The sequence below is a fragment of the Opisthorchis viverrini genome (assembly GCF_000715545.1).
Source record: "Opisthorchis viverrini unplaced genomic scaffold opera_v5_221, whole genome shotgun sequence".
NCBI lineage: Eukaryota > Metazoa > Platyhelminthes > Trematoda > Opisthorchiida > Opisthorchiidae > Opisthorchis > Opisthorchis viverrini.
In genome coordinates, this window is record NW_008751873.1 from 388687 (window position 1) to 397006 (window position 8320).

Genomic DNA, 8320 nt, shown 5'->3' on the forward strand with positions numbered 1-8320 from the left:
GTTGCACGAGGGCTGGGATACTGCCGGGTTACCCACCCTAGACAGGGGAAGTCGAGAGGCAGAGGTCGGGATCGAACCACGGACCTTCCGGTCGGTAAATTCGCGCTCTAACCACTTGGGCCATCTCGTCCATCTGTGAGTGAAACCGTTAAGCGTCAGAATGGAACGACCATCTCGAATAAAGAAGAACGCCTCGACCGTGGGCTGAGTACTTCGAACAACTGTCGTGGCCATCAGCCGGGACTCATCTAGAGCCCACAGGTAAAGTAGAACCCTGGACGGTGAACGTGGAACCACCTGCGACTGCATACGTTCTCTCAAGCGCCACCGAGCTCCTGGTCCTGATGGCCTCCCACCCTCACTGTTCAAAGACGGGGGTGAAGTCCTCAGTCAGCGCTTGTCCGATCCGTTTGCTTGCACCTGGGAAATGGAGTATGACCCAGACAACTGGGAAGAATCGGTGATAAGGCCCGTTTTCAAAACAGAGGTAACCACAGGGGGATCAGATTGACCCCGGTCGTAACAAAACTGTTGGCGTCACCGTTTTACGGTGGCCCGTGGGACACTGAGTCGAGAGCAGCAAGCGGGATTCCGGCCTGGTAGAGGTTGCGTTGCAAATCTTCACACTCCGCCAAGTGCTAGGAAAAACGCCATACGTATAAGCGACCCACGATTCTAGTATTCCTGGATTTCCAAGGCGCATTCGACTCGGTTGATCGATCTGTTCTGCTTGAGACGCTTACCCACCAAGGAATGTCCCGGAAGTTTGTAAACATAATACGTTCTTTGTGTTCTCAGACTTCTGGATTTGTGGGAGTGTAAACAAAGCGGTGTCCGTCAGGGATGCCCACTCTCTCCAGTACTTTTAACTTCGTGATCGATGAAATAAAGAGACGAACGCTGGAGGGTCTCCAAAACCCTGGTGTTCAAATAGCCTGTGAAGAAAACCTTGTCGAGCTGGAATATCCAGACGACATCGTTCTCATGTTCGAAGAGGAGGAGAAGGCGCAGTTGTTTCTGGATGAACTGGCCAAAGTCATCCCGTCCTTTGGTATGCACTTCGTACCTACAAAGTGTAAGATCATGCTCGTGGACGTGCAGTCGTTGAACACGCCACTTACAATCCAGGAAGAGAGTGCTGCTTTCCATGTCCAATTCAGAGTGACGTAAACAGAGAGGTGGCCAACCCTTGACTTGGCAGAGGAGTATGAAGGAGATTACGAAACGCTTGGGTGCTGTCGGTGCTAATCGCCTTCCAGGATGGGACCGCGTGATCCTCACTGTGCCTCGTTGGCTGCCAATAGATGTCAGTTTCTATCCAGATCGTCTGAGTGAATGTCTGGAGGTGTAGGCACCTCAGAATGATTGTGGTAAGCTAGCCTTAAGTCCCTCCCCCGTCCACCTTTACTCTTCTCTACAATAAGACTTTCAAATAAATCATGGTTGTATGGCAGTGAAGCATCAGTGTTGAACACTGACGTCATGCTGCCGAGGATGATGATGATGATGATAATAATGATAATGATAATGATGGTGATGAAGATGAGACATTGCCAGGCATGGCCCAGACGCGCCCTCAATAGCTCTCATGCATCCAAGCTATTACCTTCGATGCATAGCCCCCTTCCCAATTCCCCTACTAAACAGTCCACTGACAGTGCTGTATTTGTGCACCAATTTATCAGCTCCCGCCTGCAATGCGCAGCTACCTACCCCACCTCCCCGAATCAGCGGTGAACGAAACTGTGGCAGCTAAAACCACTGTCTCCACCACGGGTCTCCAGCAAAGAAATGGTCTTGTCAGATATCCAACGTTTGGATGGTGTTGGCTGGGTGGTAGCGCAAACGAATGTTCCGGCTGCGAGTACCGTATTGGATATCTTTTCCCAGTGGTCGTTTGTATCTGACATCGGATCGTCCGGTAGGCGTCAGAGGAACTAGCTCCGACTAGCTCCGACTACTGGGCCCAACGACTCAATGGCTAAGCGAGGTGTGCACGTTATGTGTAGACCTGAAAAGCGCAATGGAAAGCAGCAGCGTCCAGGTTGATGTTCCAGAAGAAGCGAAAGATGGGGATAGACCCCGCCACCGATAGCTGATGGCGATGTGTCCTATTTGGATTCGTGGCTGTTTGGTGGCACGACGTTGTCAAGCGGTTTCTGCTGTTTCGGAAATTTGTGCTGCAAAGTGATAATCTATGATCGGCACACATCTGAATTAAGCAATCTCCGCTGTCCGTACGTATCCGTACGTATGTCCAATCCAAGACGACCACTCAGTCTAGCCTCAGTAGCGCTTAGTCCACCTACCTGGGCGTTCAAATCACCAGCAACCACAACGACATCTAAGCTTTTAACCCGCTGTAGAAGGGCACCTAGAGCGTCATAGAAACTATCCTCGGCAGATTCAGAGTTACAATCAGTTGGGGCGTAAGCAGAAAATAAATAAGGTGCGATGGGCCTCACTTCCTCTAGATTCTCCCACAGATGTTGCCAAACGAACCGCAGAGGGGACTACTAACGGGCATCCAATCAAGTAGAGACGCTTTCGCTCGGTCGTTCAATACAATACCCATCCCAGCATATCTGGTTGCAGCGGACTCTGCATCACCATAGGTGCGCGGCTAGAAACTGGACAAGAGAGAAGAGGCATTCAGTTCAGTTACGGTAGTTGCACTCTGTATCCTTATTTCTGACGGACAGCATAGCATTTTCATACAGCAAGCCGCCACACGTGTTCCTGGAGGACCAGGAGACTGCGTCGGTTAGACCTCTCAACAATGACCACTCTGGTATGAGAAATGCTGTGGGTGTCACACGGACTCCACGCAGTATAGTGGTTAGAGCGCGAATTTACTGACTGGAAGGTCCGTGGTTCGAATCCGACCTCTGCTTCTCGGCTTCCCTTGTCTAGGCTTGGGCAACCTGGCAAGCCCTCGTTTCTCCTTCGTGTGGCACGGCAGCTAGGCACCGAAAGGGTGCTACAGCTGAACGATTATTTTTATTTCGGTATAGCTCACTGGGTCACGGAGGCACGCAAACCGCCACAACAATGTATTGTCCACTCTCTTCTTTGCGGTGAAATTACATCACGCGTGGGCCGATGTAGTATGGTTACCTTCAGTGCGTTCACACCTAAAGAAGACGTTAATTAAGGTCTACATTCAGTCTTTGAATCAGTAGCCTGACCGCAAGACAGCCCGTGGTGCCGATAAACAACTATACCAGTGTTTCTACGGAACAGCTGCCTCACTCATTACAGCATGTAACCTGAGGACACTCACGCAGTTCTTCTTTCACCCTACCCCCACACCACCGGTGTCCACCGATGTCCCTTCCAAGCCTCTTGCCACCATACAAGCAAGCGTTGCTGGGTCACTTGACTATCAGTTATCTGACCCAAGGGCCTGATGCTCATCGCTGCCTATCAATAATAAACAAAATAACACAAATCCACGAGATCCTTCATATATAGGAGCTTTTAACGTCCGCATTCTATGCCAAATAGGCAGACAGGTAATGTTTGCTGAAACCTTATACTCCCTTCCAATTGATGTATGCTGTGACTCCGAAACATTTATACAAGGCCCGAGCGCGATTATACATCTCAGAACGTCAAGAATGAACTCAGCTCTTTCACATTTCTCCCTCCATGTGTCCGAAGACCCATGGTATATTCCGAAGACTCATGGAATATATGGTATGGGAGTTGCAGCCAGCCCGAGCTGAGCGTGCTTTACTGGATTGGATCGCACTGAACAGTCGTCTTTGCGCCGTCGCGTGATCCAGTTCAATCAAGCTCACTGCCTCTCGGCATGAAAAGCTGTGCCTGTTTGTAGTGTCGGCTTACGCCCCACAAAGAACCACAGTTCTGATGCTGAGAAGGATATTTTTACGAAGAGCTCTTCGGGCGCTTCCTTCAAGCAACTAGCACTGACATTGTGATCCTTGCAGGCGATACGAATGCTTAAGTATACTTAAGACGACCTACAGGTCGTCTGAGCTACTTGGGATCACATTTGGGCGGTCGACTCGGAGTCTATGCTCACCGTACGGACAACAGAAATCGGCTCCTGCAGTTCTTCGCTGATCATGAACTGTTTCCGGCAAGTACTTTCGACATAAACGTCCGCACCGCGTAACCAGGCGGCCACCAAATGCAAATCAACCGTGGACCCCATTGGACCAAATGGCCATCATCAACCGGTGGGGAGCCACAATTCAAGACTGCCGTTTCTTCTGGGGTATACCAATTGATTCCGGTCACGCCATGGTGTGTGTGCGCCCGATAGTTCGTTTCCCTTCAGGCCGGAAGTCGATACCTGCACAAGCCAAAATGAAGCAAATGATTGGCCGGTTATAGTCACGTGATCCATACCAAAACACAACCACTACACATACGAGACCCAGCTGCTTAGCCGATGTTTGCACCAATGGCCGCTCGTGGCTGGGTGGTCCTGGGAGCGGGTGGATTGTGCACAGCTAACCAATCAGAATGCTGGCTTGTGCATGAACCGCATGACGGGACAATTTCGTTCTAACATGCGGGACCCTTCCTCTGTATTCAGCCTACCAAGTTTTTCGTTGAAATACCAGTTTACCCCTCCCACAAGTTCGGCGATTTCAGTCACGGTTAGCACTATATTACCACAACTGACTTTCCAAAAGACACCAGTGAGTGGAGTTAGTCTCGATTGAAACCGTATTTCCGAGACGAGACCCACCATTCGTCTCCACCTCGAATTCTTCTATCTCCATCCCAACCTTCATTTTTCTGACCCAGCCATATCAGAGTCGGCGACTTGCGGTCTGGACCGGGCAGCTAGTGTATCAAGGCCATAGGAGCCCATTGTCGGGACAGTACATAAGCTGGTGCCGAGCCACAAATGGTCATTCCTTGCTTGCTTCGCTTGCGGTCCGGGTGCCCACGACGTGCAGAACGCCACCAGCACGGTTGCAACGACGGTACGGCTAATTTCGCCTAAGCCGAGTGCTTCATCAACTGGATTGTTGTCAAGTAAGATGGTTAAATGTGGAATAATGTCTTGTAGGTTCACAAGATGTATCCCCGGATGGACAGAATGTCGGTGAAGTGCGTTCTCACTGGAATGTTAATCAAAAGTGTCGTCGGTATGTTGATATTTTTTGCATAATCATGCAAATAACCTACATTTAGGTCCGCTGATTTTGACTGCCGATCGTTCATGCGTGTCGTTCACCGTGACAGTCGCCTTGTAATAACTTGCTTTTACATGCAACACTCGCATGACCTGCGTACGTCTGATTGACAAGTGTATGTTGCGAACCGACGTTTAAATCTCCAACAGGAGCGTGTTGTGTTTGGATTGTTGCGATATTTTAAGTCATCAATGGAAATCACAGACTATGTCCGGAAAAACTATTGAATAGACTTAACCGGTGATGATGTGCGGGTCCTGGTCGATAGGCTGCGTCGCTTGGACTATCCTGTATGTGATCTGCAGGGTATCCGACAGGCTCTGCGCCCATTTGGACCCATGGCTGTGTCTGTTTGTGATGACGGGAGTTTGAATGTTCTCTCTTTTACCTCCGTCCGTCTGCTTGGTTTGCCTGCAAATTATGGTGATGTACTTCAGGCAGATTCAACCTAGCACCCCCAAAGCTACCACACGCAGGTGTGGGTGGTGGGTGGGTTTTTTCTGCCGTAAATTCCATCCCCCTACTCAACGCGGTACGGCAGTGGCAACCAGTATGCGTCTTTTCCGTGGGCTGGGCGAACAGGGCTCTGGTCGTTTCCATTCCGTTGCCTTGCATTAATTCTTTTCCCATTAACTTTACAGGCACAGCTGTATAACACATTTTTAATGATTCTGTTATTTGCTTGCAATCAATCAGAATAAAGTTATGTTTTCCTAGAATTGGTTTCATATTTCCCGACAACGCAAGCTTCACGGCAGCCAAGGCATCCAGGCCTTGAGTTGGAGAGCAGCTTGCGTAGGTGAGAAAGGGGGCGTTTCCCGGTTTCGTCTATAGCCTCAGAGTGGTCCCTAAACCTAGGACAACATAGGGTCGCCTCTAGCAGCATACGTTTGGCATTATGTACAATAGCCCGGCAGCCTCAATGTGCTTGTAACACTTATTACGCTTCATGGGTGTTTCAAGTCACGGTGTTGCCAGTTACGCAATCGACAGAACTATTCAAGCCGAAGATTCCATGACAGGGGCGCACCATACACTTCATATCTCGACTGCTGTTGCATAGTATGTAGAGTCGCCAACGACAAACAAGACAAGCGAATTTCAAGATTAAAATTGTGATATGAGTTTCTGTTGCTTTAGATATAGTTGGTATGTGTCGTCAACAGTCGCTTCATAAGGTTGTGGCAATAGTTGTATTCCAAGCTTAGCATATATTGCTCACTAAATACGTCAACAACTGCCTACATTATTCTATGTGCTCAGATGATTTGTGGACCCTTCTTCATACAACAACAATACTTCACGTTGAGGGGTGAACAACCAGAGATAGAAAATAGGTGACCACCCAGCAAACACCCCGCCGGTGGCACCATCGGTGCCCAAAGGTGGCAAATAGGGGTGACATTTTACGCTTGCCACCGGCGGCGCCAGAGCTGCAGCTCTGGCTCAACCACAGGCACTCGTCGATTCGTTGGCCCCGAAGGACGCACCGATAGTTCTGTCATTATAAACCAAAGTTAAGGCTGTTCATGTACACACCGGATCTTGCACCTAGGGCAGTCAATGAATATATCGGGTGCCTTAGCTACCGAACACAATTCCAATGATACATGACCTTCAAGGTATTCATTGAGAGGAGCATATACACTTACACGTAGGCTATTCCTTTCATTCAAACGAATAACGGTTTCATAACATGTGGGCGATGCTGAGTGTAAACTGCGAATACACCAGCGTCAGCTGCTAAATCCGGGCTGTTCTGACTAATTAGTTCTTGTTACCGCCAGTGATCCCAAATATCATCTTCCTTCGGAGATATACATAACCTTCGGAACAAAATGTAAGATTACACTTTTCACAACCGAGCTATCTGGAACTACCGGGAACCGCATACCCTATGCGTTCATTACATTTGCAAGCCTGTTAAGGATGTAAATGTTTTAAAAGCTACAACCGCACTGTTATTCTTCGCATCGTTTGTGAGGGTCAATCATGAACCGTAAATCCATGTTGCCATTTTTGAATGTTCCCGCCATTTAGATTTCAACCAATCAGAATGGGGATGACGCCGCAAGTTGCGTAATCGCCGGCCACATACCTGGCCATTCAAGGTCACACAAGGCCAGAAACGGTTTTCCAATTTTAGTTCAAAACAACCGGCCTCACCATTGAAATAGTGGCACCGCATGCCACATTGTTCTGGCTTCTTGGTTCTCACGTTATACACATTTCTCGTCGGTTGTACTCCCCCATCCCCATTGTGACGCCGCCCGCCGCTTTCATGTTGTAATGACCCAATCATATCTTCCGGATTCATGGATTTATACACAGAATCGAGGCTTTTGCCCAAGTTCCCCGAGTCGCTTTTGTTCTTGTCGGTCAGTGGATGTCGCTCAACTGAAAGGTAAAAGTGAAAAAAGGGTGTAACATCACTCTTTATGTTCTCAGCACGGGACAGTATGCTTGCCAGCGCGAGGATTCGCATAAATAAATGCTTAATAGTGCTTTAAACAAGGTTCTAGAAGGAGCGTGGAAGCAAGCGGACTATTGGACTTCTTGTCACTCTTTCTTCTCCATCTGCGGTACGGGAGACCTTGGAGCAGGCTCGCAGCATTCAGAAGGCCAACCCAATGATCGGGCGTCTATCTGAGGATCACCCGTAGGCGCGCGAAAGCTTGGTCACAGCAGGTCAAGGAGGGAGGCACGAAACAGACTCCTTTTAGGCACCAATTCAGCTGACCCCAAACTCATGACCAGGCCGATTGTGGTCATATCCTCCTGTGCACTCGACAGCAGGCCGGCGAAATCAGCTGCGTCTCCGGACAGCAGTATATATTCGAACACCACAGGCCTCTCACCCACCAAAGGCAGTGATGCCCTGGAGGAGGCAAACCTCACATGCAAGCAGCGCCCAAACTGCGCGGAGCTATCAACGCTTATCTCCGTAACAGACAACATAGATGCAGCCATGCACTCCTCTAAAAAGCCACAACCTCTGAAATGTACTGAGTCACGGATTCACGGATTGATACACAGGATCGAGGCTTTTGCCCAAGATTCCCGGGTCGGTTTTGTTCTTGTCGGTCAGTGGCTGTCGTTCACCTGAAAGGCACAAGTGAAAAAAGGGTGTAGCACTGCTCTTT